Source organism: Hyla sarda, chromosome 4 (assembly GCF_029499605.1).
Source record: "Hyla sarda isolate aHylSar1 chromosome 4, aHylSar1.hap1, whole genome shotgun sequence".
NCBI lineage: Eukaryota > Metazoa > Chordata > Amphibia > Anura > Hylidae > Hyla > Hyla sarda.
Window position 1 is genome coordinate 165,374,728 of NC_079192.1, and position 15,035 is coordinate 165,389,762.

General features: G+C 44.9%; 1 pseudogene; it reads left to right on the forward strand.

Annotated features, from left to right (window-relative positions):
* Positions 1-13,711: 13,711 nt before the first annotated feature.
* On the forward strand, positions 13,712-13,888 carry LOC130267844 (U2 spliceosomal RNA; annotated as a pseudogene).
* Positions 13,889-15,035: the final 1,147 nt, after the last annotated feature.

Here is a 15,035-nt window from a genome sequence, read left to right on the forward strand (position 1 = left end):
ATTGTCGAGCAACAAATGGTATAAAGTGCTGCGTATAAATAGCTTACATCTAATATTACAATTAGTGTTAAAGTGAAAAGGAACGCCAAAGTATACTATACACACTCCATGTTTGTAGCGCTTCCGGGTAACAAAGAGAAAGTTATGTTTTCTTGACCGAACTCACTTGATGACTCAAGATGTCAAGATGACGCAACTTCCTCTTTGTCATCCGGAAGCGCTACAAACATGGAGTATGTACAGTATAAACCATGAAGATAAGGGGGATCCAGCTCACAAAAAAAAGTAAGTAGCTTTTACTAACTAATATTATTAATTATTAATCATGGGTGAACAAAAAGAAAACACCCCAGTGGGTTAAAAACAGTACACCGATGTGTTTCGAGCTGCAGAGGAGCTCTTAATCATAGGAAGCTGCCCGAAAAATCAGAGCTCCAGTTGCTTCTTTACAGTCGAAGTCTCTGCATTATGTTTCGTTAGTGGATGGTGAGCTGAGCACTTTTTCTTTCTGTATACAGTATACTTTGGCATTCCACGTGGAGCATTGTGGACACTGTGTACGCTGGAACTCCTCCCTCTCTGCTACACTGAGGTATCACTAATTAGCACTGACACTTGTACACTAATAGTTATGGATTTGTTTACCGACTATTTTTATTGTTTTGATGCACTGAATTTTATATTTGCATAGTAAGGGCTCCTTGTAAGTGTGCTGTGAGTCTTTTATGAACCTGATCTATGTAATCTTAATCACGGAATGTCTGTAAAGTTTTTAATTACCTTGTCACTGTAACACTAATTGTAATATTGGATGTAAACTATTTATACCCAGTACTTTGTACCATTTGTTGCTCTACAATGGCTGTGCGAGATGGCCGAAACGTCGCCTATCTTTGGTGAATAAAGCCACACATTCTTCACATTTCTTGAATGCTGCTGCAATTCTTTGTTTGTAGTAATCTACCTAGCTACTCAACTACCTGGCTATCTACCTTACTACCTGGCTAGCAACCTAGCTACCTTCCTACCTGGCTATCTATCTACCTACCTAACTTACTATCTGGCTACCTACATGGCTAACTAACTAGCTGTGCATAGAGCAAAACACTTTCCAGCTCACCTTTGCCTCACTGTCTTTGCACAGATCTGCACTCAGCCTTGTGCACACTTGCATGAACGAAGAAAATGATGATCAAGTAGTATGACAAAGAATTCCAGCTTTGTTGAACACACAGCAATAAACAGGTACAGCACACCTTTAGCAGCACATCAAATGCGTTTTTGGCACATGCGTGTCCTTCATCACTGACGAAGGGTGCGCATGTGCCAGAAACATGTCTGCTGTGCCGCTTAAGGTGTGTTGTACCTGTTTTATGCTGTGTGTTCAATAAAGCTCGAATTCTTTGTTATACTGCTGGATCATCATTTTCTTTGCTCTATCTACCTAGCTACCAACATACCTAGCTAGCAATCAACCTTGCTACCTACCTACCTTGCTATTTATCAACCTACCTAGCTAGTGGGATACAATGGGAACCTTTTAAAACTTTACTTTTATTTATTTATTTTTTTTAGATTGCAGCTAAAAAAGTATATTTATTTTAGCCCAAACTAAACTGCTTCCAGATTTTGCAAAACTACAACTCCCAGCATGCCCAAACAGCCTTTAACATGTTGGGAGTTATAATTTTTCAGCAGCCTGAGACACCCTGGTTGGGAAATACTGGTGTGGAAGGATGGGGGATAAGGAGGGGATAACTAAGTGTAGTAGTCTTTCCCAACCAGAATGCCTACAGATGTTGCAAAACTACAACTCCCAGCATGCCAGGACAGCCTTTTGTCTGTCTTGGCAAGCTGAGAGTTGAAGTTTTGAAGCAACTGGTGGCACCTTGGTTGAGAAAAATTGGTATGGCGTGATGATGGACACAGTGTGGATGTTGGACTTGCTAATTGAAGGTTGGTGTGGATGGATTGGAACATGCTGATAGGGGGACTGGTGTGAATGAATAGGAACATGCCAAATGTTGTCCTGGGGCCCATGGGACTCTAGATGGGCCCCTTATTCAGATGGTACAGCATGGGACAGGGTTGTATTAATTAATGTCTTCACATATAGAATGAGGATCTGCTGAGACACAATGGCCCTCCGGAGTGTAGCTTGAAACCATAGGGCCCTGATGCAAAACATTTCCTTGGTACCCCCTACCCATCCCCCAACCCGTATGAGCCCCTTCCCCTGGCCTCTGTCTCACAAAGATATCAAGGACTACAGCACTAATGGCAAATAGTCAGAAGAATATGCAATGATATAACAGACCTCCATATTTCATTAACATTAAAGTAACATCTGGTTCTTACATTTTCCAAAATAAATTTTGACCTGATTTTTGTGTTAAATGCCATAGTATTTTACTATACCACATCCACTATTACACTGTCACTCATTCTGCTCGGCTTGAGTTGTACATCATAGAGATAGTAATTGAGACATTTCTGTTGTTATGTTCATTCTTCACTTAACATACAAATGAGTTCAGAACGTTTCTACATGTGATAGGGGCTAGAAACAAGGGAGGAGGAAGAGACTTCAGGAGTGACCAAAGGAGGAACAGACCAAACAACAAATAAGGTTGGTGGATCGACGTTGTATTCAGAAATATTTTATCTTCACACATTCAACTACTCTGACACTCCATATCCATCCATTTAAATAGAAAACACAACAATAGAAAAGAGAGCTTTCTATCATGAGCATGTGACTTTGATTATTTCCCACAAGTTCTATTAATTCTGTACCCTGTTACCATTATAATTCTTATAGACTCAGTAATCTTGAATATGCCTCACTGTAACTATATTGAGCTTGATTATGCAAGACTATAAATGTTAACTCACAGTTATATATCACTAGCTGAGTACCCGGCGTTGCCCGTTTTTTCCTTCCTAATCCTTGATGTGGAGGAAAATCAACAGAGTAAGCTTTTGACTTCATATGCCGTCCTCATATATTGTTGTCATATCCCAACCCCATATCCCGTTCTCATATCCCGACCTCCTATCCCGACCTTCTATCCCATCCTCCTATCCTGACCTCCTATCCCGTCCTCCTATCTCCACCTCCTATCCTGACCTATCTCGACCTCCTATCCTGTCCTCCTATCCCGTCCTCCTATCCCGTCCTCCTATCTTGACCTCCTATCCCGACCTCCTATCCCGACCTCCTATCCCATCCTCCTATCCCGTCCTCCTATCTCCACCTCCTATCCTGACCTATCTCAACCTCCTATCCCGTCCACCTATCCCGACCTCCTATATCGACCTCCTATCTCCACCTCCTATCCCGACCTCCTATCCCATCCTCCTATCCCGTTCTCCTTTCCCATCCTCCTATCTCGACCTCCTATCTCGACCTCCTATCCCGACCTCCTATCCCGTCCTCCTATCCCGTCCTCCTATCTCGACCTCATATCCCGTCATCACATCTCGTCCTCCTATCCCGTCCTAGTATCTCGACCTCCTATCCCATCCTCATATCTCGACCTCCTATCTCGACCTCCTATCCCGACCTCTTTTCCCAACCTCATATCCCGTCCTCCTATCTCGACCTCTTATCCCGGCCTCCTATCCCATCCTCATATCCTACCTATCCTATGTTTGTTGTTGACATATAAGTAACATGTGTGCCAAGTTTCATGTTAATATCTTTAGCTGCTTGGACGTGATACTGGAACATACACACTCACACACACACATACATACACACACACACATTGAGTTTTATATATATAGATTAATATTTAATATTGCAACATTTAATATTGAGAACATCTGGCTGCAACATTTATGACATAAACAACTCAAAAACACTGTAAAATGCTATGCATAAAACTAGCCTAAGAAAGACATGGGGTTGAAGTTCTGCATTAGATGGCTTAGATATATTTGTTATCATACTTTGCTGTTCAAATGAATTCTGGGGCATTGTTTCATATTTATATATTTTCAACAAGTGGTTTTATAGAGGTAACACGAATATTCACAGTGTGCTGTACCAGTTTCAGAATGTTCAGTAATCACATGATTGTTTCTTTTTCCAAATATTGGGCTTGGCATGTCTTGGGAATCATGTGATACCATGCACTTACTTTCTCACTTTCATTGGTTCTGTTGGATTAAGGATAACTTTACACCACATTCTGCATCCTGTTATTACATCCTGTTTTCTGTTGATCATGTAGAAAAAAAAGACATCAGACAGGATGGTGCAACAGGACGAAACAAGATGCCTTCAGCTAAAAAAAAAAAAAAAAGAATCAAACAGATTTTTTCTTAAACGAATGACAAACGTGGTGTGAATCTATTCTACATCTTATGGTGACATGAGCAAATCTTATGGTGACATGAGCAAATTAATGTCCTACCGGTGTAACCTTCCAGACCATTCCAGTCATTCTAACCTTAAGGTTATACCCCCCCCCCCCCCAAATAGATACAGAGCCTGAGAATCAAACTCCCTGCTATGTTCTCTGTCACCAATAATAACAAATAATAACCAAAGGGGGGTGGGGGGTATAGGGAGAACAGGAAGGGGTCAAACAGATGAAGTAGTGGAGGCCACTACCGTATTCGGTTATTCCATACATCCCAAATCTTCGAGAATTTTTGTGGGCAACGGCAGTGCTCATACACCACTTTTTCACAGGGTATAACTGCATTTACAAGTCCCTGCCACTGAGCCAAAGTAGGTTGATCTGCTATCCATCCCAATACAATTGATTTTCATTCAAGAAAGAGCTTTTACCGCAGGAAAATACGCACACGATGCTGCCAGAGATCCTCATCCAAAGCGCCAAAGAAGCACCTCCATGCACAGTGTTACAGGAACTCCCAGCAATGAGGAGTGTGAGGACAGCAGATCACTCCAAAAGGCCTGGTTAGGAGGATATGCCCAGATGAGACGAATAAAGTCAGCTCCCGGAGCTCTACAACAAAAACAATCAGATGAGGGTGAGCAATGCACCCGAAACAGTCTCACTGGGGTCAAATAGAATTGATGGATAATATTCAATTGTATAAATTTATTATTAGCTGCTTGTGAAACATGGAGATGTGATTCCATCATTTCCACTCAATCCTCATCCTGTAACTCTGGGATGACCGCCAACCACTTATTTTCAACAGGCAGAGAATGTGCTAAGTTGGCAACTGACAATAAATGGGTATATAGGACCAAGACTAAACATATATACACTATTTTGAGCAGGATCCATGTGTGTGTGTGTGTGATTGTGCAGTGTATAGGAGACATCATAGAGGCCAGGCTGCCCCAAATAGATGAGTGTGAGGTTGAGACAAAAAGCAGAAAGTACTTTTTTAATGCAAGGGTCCCGTCATCTTTTATAACTAAAGTTGGTTACATAAAGGTTGGTAAACAAGCCACCAACTTAATTTTGAATATCTAAAGTGCATAGAGAGTAGGGGTAGACTGCCAAGTATGGCACTTTTGATGTCTCTAAGACCCAGAGATCTCAAAGGGGGGCAAAATGATAGCAAGGGAGAACAATTAAGGAAAGTTATAGGGCATGTTTAACACTGTGTATGTTGGGTATGTGGTAGCGGGGTGTGATGAGGGCACGCCAGGGCGTGGTTAGCCTATTACCACCCAAAGGTATACCACTGGATCCTGGGCTAGGCACGGGGACAATAAAGACTCTGAGGCCAAGTTATGGACAATAGTAGCTTTACTGAGGGTAGACAGTTGGTAAAGTCTACAGAGTTCAGCCAGGGCCCAAGGAGGTGACCAGTGATGCAGATACCTTAAGGGCTTGCTGGGACTTGTAGTAGGACTGGACAATTGAATGCAGACCACGCTGACTTGGCAGATGACAGGGACTGACTTGACTCGTAAAGCTGTGACTTTAGATTACTTGACTTGATGGTTGCTGCAGGACTGGACTTTGAGGCCTCCAACACTCTGGACACACACACTAGGCAGGACTGCACTGGAACTCACTTTAGCCGAAGAGCAGAGCTCAATGAGAGAGAAGATAGCTCCACCCACAGCTTATATGGGGGAGGCTAGCAGGGCGTCTATAGATCACTCTTGGGATCACCTGGTCACTGGTACCTCCTGGGTAACAATCACATGACATATCACATGGTATAACTCTTAAAGCAACATTACATTTTATAACACTTTACATGGTAAAACATATTTAGAATGGGGAAACAAGTGCAGGGGGCCTTGGGGACACACCTCTCGTATTGGGCCACCACAAACCCCCCATATTAATTAAAGTTGTCCTCGATGCCCAGTCCTGGAGGGCGGAGGACTGAAGTGGTCACTGAGCCTAGTGACAGTTCCTGGAGCATTTATGCACAATGTCCCTTCTCAGGTATGGATTTTAAAACAAGATAAGGATGAGTCCATGTGGAATAGTGAATGTCCATACATGTGCTTTAAACATATGGGGTTAATTTGACTTTGTAACTGCTTTCTGAAGACACTCAAGACAACAATATACATATCAATATACATAGATTCACGGATTAGACTGCTGGAGGCTATCTACACAATGCCTTGACTGCTGGTGCCCCTCGGTTCTCATCTCTTCTCCCCAGAACTCAATATACGTTGTTACCCTATACAACAGTTTTACCTTTACATTTATCAATTCTGTCGCTCTACGTGCATTATCTAGATATCAGGTGAACCCTCTGGCCAGTAGAATACCCTGTACATGTGGACAGGAGAGAAAACATTAGACACATAACTGTATATATTTAGAACTTGTGGACTGGGACGACAAATAATGTTACAGTCCTATCTTAACTATTTGCATATGTGTGGACTACTTTTACCATATGTGAACTGACTATGTGTGGTACATAACTTTACATTATGAGTTAGTCTTTGTACCTGGTGGGAATTTGTCCCTGTGTCGACCGTTGGGACCTACGCAACACTCCTTCGGGGGAATCTGGAACTCTTGCATCTTCGGAAGCCCTTGGAGCCACTGAAGCTGCAGCTAACTCTTCCTGGACGAATTCAAGAGCGAGTATTGGTCCACAGCTGGTGGGACCCAGAATTGCTGGCATCTGCACTGGAGAGGCTGGAGAGACTGGCGTATAGGCCAGAGTCAATGGTGACAAGAATGGCACTGTTGTGGAGATTAGTGTTGGTTGAACGACCCTGGGGTTGGTGAGACACAGAAGATCGCAGGCTGAGTTGGAGAAAGCATGGGGAAATCCATGCATGGGTGGATTCCCTCACCTGGGACATATTCTCTCACAGGTCTGACCGCTGAAGAACGTGGTGCTGGGAGCACTGATAGATCTTTCAAACACAACTTGATTCGGTTTCTGTGAACAATTTGTGGCTCATACCTAGACTTTTGTACTTCGTATACATCAGAGTCCAGATAGGGTATGGCCGTCACCATGTACAGTTCTGTAACCCAGATAGAGTCTAACTTGTGGGTCTTTGGAAACTTCCGCAGCCAGACTTTATCGTCCAACTGAAGTGGTTTGGCAGGAGCATAACGGTTATAATCCTCCTGCTGTCTCTGCTGGGCCTCGCCCATCTTCTTGCTGACAATTTCTTTGGCCTCTTGGGTAGTCAGAGACCCACTCCAGGGAGGCTTGCTGAGAGTTGTTGAACGGGGCTTGGAGCCCAAATGTTCGGTCTTTAGGCAGCTGTCCATGGTGCCCCATCATCAAATAGAAAGGGGTGTACCCCGTAGAACAGTGGACTGTATATAATTCAGGCAGCAGTTGGGGACCCTTTTTTTGTCTTGACACAGAGGCAGCATGTGGATAAAGGCTTGGTTGATGCGCTCACAGAGCCAATTCCCCTGGGGGTGATAAGCAGTATTCCGGAGTTTCTTGCAGGCATGGAATTGACACAGCTCTTGGAAGGAATGGGCCTTGAATGCCGTTCCCCAGTTCGTTAGGACAGACTCCGGACACCCAAGGGTTTGCACCCAATTGGAGTAGAACATCTGGGCCGCTGTCTTGGCTGTAAGATCCAATCTTCACCTGACAGTGGCTTCAGTCTTGTGGACTCCAAAGTGTCCCGACTGATCATGGTATGCGTTGAGGACCATCGCCACGTCTTTTCGGAGAACCAGAATCTGATTAAGTCGATCACCAGAAACCGGATCCAAAGAATTTTGGCACAATAGCCCCTGTGCACAAACAGTCGCTTCCTCTGTCGCCACAGACGTTTCAGCTCATAATAACACTGGGCCCGGCATATACGGGTTGGTACCTTTTTCGCCAGAAGGTAGTCCAACAGATCCCCCATGACTCGACTTTCATCTTGAAGAGTCTTCCAGGTATACAGGTCTTGTTTAACTTTTTCGGACCTGGGTTCACCGTCCATCAGCATGGTCACAACATTCTGGTTCACAAACCGTTGATAAAATGGGGGAACCTCCACGTTCCCCCACACGTCTTTGAAAGGTGGTTCTTTGCCGGGGGTCATCCGAGACAGTACATCGGCATTGACATTAGACTTGCCGTTCTGTACTTGATGGTGAAACTGTAATTGGCTAATCTTGAAGCCCAACACTTTTCGATGGCACCCAAACTGGCAGGGTTCAGGTGGGCTAATGGGTTATTATCCGTGTAGACAGTAAATGGCGAGGCCGCCAAGTAGTCTTTGAACTTTTCGGTCACGGCCCATACCAGGACAAGAAGTTCTAACTTGAATGAGCTGTAGTTTGTGTTATGTTATGCGCTCCGGCCGCACACGCTGGCCGTGAGCGCATGGTCCTGTTACCTGCTGCTGCCAGCTGGGCTGGGATTCGCATCGTGGGACGCGCCTGCAGGTGAATCCCAGCCCGTCACACACCTGGTGCTTCTCCTGCCCCCGCCTCTGCCGCTCTGTTCCGGTGTGCGTGTCCCTGTCCCCTAGGGCGCACGGACCGGAGCTTTAAGATTTAAAGGGCCAATGTGCCCTTTAGTGAAGTAACACCTGTGGCTCATTGATAAATTCCTCCACCTCCCACACTTCCCTGCCGTATCTTTGTTGCCCTAGAGCCTTAGAGAAAGCATTCCTGTGTATTGCCTTGCCGTGTATCATACCTTTGCTCCGTGACCTGACCTTGCTCCTTTGCCGCCTTCCTACTGACCATTTGCTACATTCCTGACTATGCTACTGTGCAACCTGCCCTGACCTCCTGCTATCCAGACCACCAGTTGCCTAATCCCACCTGTGCCTCGAATCTCCTCAGCTGCCTGTGTGGTTGAGCCGTGCCAGGGGTAGTGACCTGGGTGCCGCCTGTTGCAGCAAGTCCATCCCGTTTTGCGGTGGGCTCTGGTGAAAACCAGCGACACCTTAGACTCCACTCCCTGGTATGGTCCGAGTCATCTACCACACAGGTCCAGCGGATCCACTATCATCTGTGTTCAAGTCTACTGAAATGTGAGTGTTACAGTTTGCATCATTTTTCTCTGCTCCTCACAGGTTACCACTGGCATAGGCAACTACAAGCTCTTGCCCTTCCTGGACTTGGGACAGGACAGCTCTCAGACCTTCAAAACTGGCATTGGTATATAACAGGAATGGCTGACTGTAGTCTGGGTACGCCAGGATGGGTGGTTCTGTCAGCAGACGTTTAAGAGCTCGGAACGCTGTCTCTTGCTCTACGGTCCATTCAACAGGTAGTTTTCCATTGTAGTTCTCCTTCGCTGTACCCCTTAAGAGAGTTGTGAGTGGTTCTGCAATCTGGGCAAAGTGGGAAATGAAGCGGCGGTAGTAGCCGGCAAATCCCAGGAAGTTCCTGACATCTTTCACCGTGCACGGGGTAGGCCAGTTCTTGACAACTTCCACCTTTTCAGAATTGGGCTGGACTCCTTCGGCGCTTACAACATGACCCAGGTAGTGTAACCCAGGTAGGTTTGAGCAAGTGACACTTTGACAGCTTGATCTTCAGCCCATGCTTAATCAGGACTTGGAAGACGTCTCACAAATGACTAAGGTGTTCCTGGTAGGACTTGGAATACACAATGACATTGTCCAGGTACAATAGGAGACTTTGAAACTTTAGAGGGCACAGGCACCTTTCCATCAAACGCTGAAACGTAGCCGGGGCATTACATTTGAAAATGTAGATGGTCCAGGCACCTTTCCATCAAACTCTGAAACATAGCAGGGGCATTACATAGCTCAAACGGCATACTTTTAAACTCAAACAGTCTCATGGGTGTCACGAAGGCAGTCTTCTCCTGGTCTTCGATGGCCATGGGCACTTGCCAATGTCCGCTGGTTAAGTCCAGGGTGGAGAAGTAAGCAGCAGACCCGAGGGCAGAGGATAAGCGTCCTTATGTGTGACATTGTTCAGTTTCCTGTAGTTGACACAGAAGCGGATGGTTCCATCTTTTTTTTTTTTTTTTACAGGAAAAGTGGCACCGCCACTGCCTCTTTCATGTCAGCCAGCATCTTCTTGACAGTCTGATACATGCCTGGCGTGACCGGGCGGTGTCCTTCCTTGATAGGTGGGCTGTCGCCTGTGAGGATTCGGTGTTGGATTATGAACGTATGCCCGAAATCTATAGGGTGTTTGCTATAAGTTTCATGGTACCTTTTGGTGACATTGATGACTCCCTTGACTTGGTCCCTTGGGGTAGTGTCGTCTCCAACTTGGAGTTGTGCCCACCAGGGCTTGGGAGGACTGGCACTGGATCCTTCAGCCACTTGGGCTGCACTCTGTCGGGCCACCATAATTTCTGTTAAGATGTCCTTTGACTCTATGAGATACAACTGGGCTACTGGTGTGTATTTGGGTAACACAGTAGCAGCATCAGAAAGGTAGACTAACTGGACTGGAACTCTCCCTTTGGTAACGGTGACAAGGCTTCTCGCAGATTGGACAAAAGGGTGGTCTTCTAGTTGCAGAGGCTCCATCAGGGCTTCATAGTCTCTATTCTTTTCTCTGGGACATGCACGACACCAGATGATGTGTGTTTTGTCTCTGTGTTGGGTTGCAAGGTCACCGACCGGATGTTTTGTACTCGAACTCTGCAGATTTCACCTTGTTTGTTGGCAAACTTTCGCTCGGCAATTTCACTTAAAATTTGTAGAACTTTCAAGTGGTGCTGCGCAACCCGCTGGCCTGAAGGGGACATTTGGGGAAGAGAAGCATGCAAGGCATCTACTATTTCAAAAAAACAGTTTTTCATAATGTTCATCCCCAGTATAAATTCAGCAGACCCCTTATCTGTCACATTAGTTACAATCACTCCCTGCCCGCTAAGTACATGCTCTCCCAACTGAATGGTTGGGTCCCAGTATCCATGTCTGGGGACTGGTTGCCCATTACCCGCAACTACTCTTAAGTTAACATCCTCCAGCTCACACAATAAACTAGCATCCCAATGCTGAAAAAACATTTTTAGGTATAGTAGACACCTGTGAATTTGTATCTATCAACGCCTCCAACGGTACACCTTCTACAATAATTTTTACATAAGGGCAAGAGGCAACATAAAGTGAGAGTCCTGATTGAGGTCGTTCGAGGATTGGACCTGATGACTGTTTTCCGGCAGGCCGGTCCGCGACATCAGGGGAAATCTACTTAAATCCCAACACTGCATTTTTCTATGTCCTCGTTTATTACAATAGGTACAAAAGGGTCTTTGAGTCCCTGAGGGTCTATTAGGTGGAGGGTTGCGGGGGTTGAAATTGCCAGGAGCAGGGGCAGGTTTTCTGGTTGGGGGCGGTTCACGGTCAGGTGGGGTGGACCAGGTGGCAAGCTCCTTCACAGCCTTAGTCAGTTGTTCAATGTCCTGCCTAAGGCTTAACTTTTACTATATCTCTTAAAGCAACATTACATTTTATAACACTTTACATGGTAAAACATCTTTACAATGGGGAAACAAGTGCAGGGGCCCTTGGGGACACTTAGGGAGGCTGCCTGACAGGACAGCAGGGGCACGGGGTATCACCTCCCATATTGGGCCACCACAGGTATAAGTCTGAGGGTTTAGGGTAATGCATTCCAGAGAACTGGTGCAGCATGAGCGAAGACTTCAAGATGGGAGTGAGAGGTTCAGATTATAAAAGATGTTAGTTTTATATTATCAGCAGATCTAAGATCACATGAATTATGGTAGACAGATATGAGGAAGAAAATGTAGTGAGGTGCAGCACTGTGGAGACAGGCTTGTGGGAGAGAGTGAGGATTGTGTACTCTATTCTGGACTGAACAAGTAACCAGTGTAGTGACTGACACGGGGAGGCATCGGTGTAACGGCTGGAAAGGAAGATAAGTCTGGCTTCTACATTTAGTATGGACTGGAGAGGGAAGAGTTTAGAGAAGGGAAGGCCTATTAGTAAAGAGTTACAATAGTCAAGGTGTGAAGGAATGAAAGCAACAATGCCAGTTTAGGCTGTTTCAATAGCAAGAAACGGATTTTGGAGACGTTTTTGAGGTGCAGATGACAAGAAATGAAAGCTATGGAATATAGGGAATGAAAGACAGATCAGAGTTTAGCATAACCCTAAGACAGTGGACGTGCTGCCCGAGAGTTATGGTATTACGACACACCGAGATGACAATGTCAAGTTTAGGTAGATTAGTCAATGGAGAAAATACAAGAAGTTTTGTTTTAGAAAGATTTCGTTTTAGATTGCAGAGACAAACACTGGTATTTTGTGGGACTTCAGAAGTGATATGATGGGTAGAGATATAGAGCATTAATATAGAGATGCTACTGGAAACCTAATCTACTGATCATTTGTCCAATGAGGGCTGTGAAGAGGGAATGGAGGAGAGGACCCAGGACTGACTGATTCCCAAGGAACCCCGACAGCAAGGGGAAGAGGAGAAGAACTAGAGCCAGAAAATGAGACACTAAAGGAGCAGCCAGAGAGGTAGGAAGAAAACCAGGAGAGAGCAGAGTCCTTAAGACCAATGAACCCAAGATAACTGAGATAGAGTTGGGGATCTACAGTGTCAAACATTACAGATAGATATAGAAGAATCAATAGAGAGAAATTATCTTTAGATTTGGCTGTCAGGAGATCATAAGTGACTTTGGTTAGGGTGCTTATCTGTGGAGTGTTGGGAGTGGACTGTGAGGCAATGTTCACACGGCACAATTTCTCCAATTCCGCACTAATTCCATTCAGCAAAGCTTGCTGAACGGAATTGCAGCAGAATTTAAGAGGAATTCTGTGTTTTCAAAACACAGAATTCTATTGAAAAGCCACATTGACTTCAGTGAGATTCGTCTATGGAATTTAGCTAAATTAAAGACTGGTCTTTAATTTATGCAGAATGCTGAATTTTCATGGCAGAATTGCTACCATGGAAATTTCACTATGTGAATGGGACAGCAGAATCCCATTAAAGTTTATCCCATAAAATTTTGGTGGAATTTCAGGTGGAATTATTCTGCGGAATTCCGCACAGAAATTCCGACGTGTGAACATGGACTATAGAGATGAGTGGCAGGGGCCATATTAGAATTCATGATATTTTGCGAATATATGGACTAATATTCGTCCTATGTTCAAGAAATTCGCATATTCACTATGTTTGTTCCCTTTTTTTTTCATGTGAAAATTTGTAATGAAATTCGTATAGTGCACATGCGCTATTATATCTTTCACCTAAAAGAAGGGAGGGATCAGTGTCAGGAAGTGCAGATATTTGCAAATATTTGCATATTCGCATATACAAAATATTCGCGCTCCACTCAGTAAATAACTTCTCGGCCTTTTGGCTAAGATCAAGTCTAGTATCTGTTCTTATCAGTTTCATGCCGGTGGCAGGCAACGCCGGTGTGGAGCTGGTAGGGATGGGTGCTGCATGGTAGGGGGCAGGTGTTCCAGGGCTGGTTCTATGGAATAAGCTCGACGGCTACCCCGATGTGACCTGTTTCCTCCGGGTCTCGCCATGAGGCTGAGAGGGTCTAGAGCCGAGGTACTTTAGTGCCTCGGGGAGTGGTGACCCCGAGGTGCTGAAACTCACTGGGAGTACTGACTCACTGAGTGGAAGCACGGGCACCATGACTTTTTCACCTTGTGGCACTCACCTCTTGATTCCCGTCCTTCTGGCTAGGATCAAAGAAAATTTTATAGACCCGGCCGGATGTCCGGGCAGTATACCTGCACACATTCACTTATTTATTTATTTTTTGTCACTGTGTCACTTTTTACATGTTGTGTGTTCACAGGATTGTTAGGATGCGGTAGCCCTTCTGAGTGTCCTTCCTAGCGGTCTAGGGGAGGTGTGTGTGGCCATCAGGTTCCTCACCTCCCTGCAAAAACCCTGGGTACTCCTGTATGGGCAGGGTACCGACCGTTATCGGCTCTGCGGGCAGATACCTTGTATGACGCCAAGGGGGATGCCAGGAGCATTTGTAAGTCCCTTAGTAGCTTTGGTGAAAAGGTACATCGAACCTGGAACTTTGCAGGTACCTTATGGGTTGGAGGCGAAGGGTAAGGTTTGTTGGGGGGCCTCTCTTCCATCGGAGAAGGGCTTGCAATATACCGCATCCTTTGTGCATGTTTTTTTTTTTTAGTGTAACACGTTTGCACTTTTTCTTGCACTGTAGGTGATTCGAGAGCACGTTCCTCGGCTCTTAGATAATCTCAGTAAATAATATTGGAGCCTTCTTTGGACCACAAGCTGGAAGCAGGGAGGGATGATCACTTTTTTTTTACACAGTACACATTATTGTTGTGATATGTACTGTGAAGAAAAAAATTGAATATTCATAATTTCAAATTTATATCGCCATATTCTAAATATTCGCTAAATTGCGAAGTGCCAATATTCACGGTAACAATTTGGATATAGAATATTCGTGCTCAACACTAATGGACTAAGGGAGTCAATCCTAGTGGATTAGGAAGGCATACACTAAGCATCCTGGGAGTTTAGAGATGAAGGGAAGTTCACAGATGGGTCGACAGTTAGCTATCCAGAAATGGCATTTAAGTAGCAGGGTTATTGCAGAATGTTTGAAGGAGGAAGGGAAGCTACCAGAGGAGAGAGGTTAAAAAATGTTGTTAAGTGACTGGT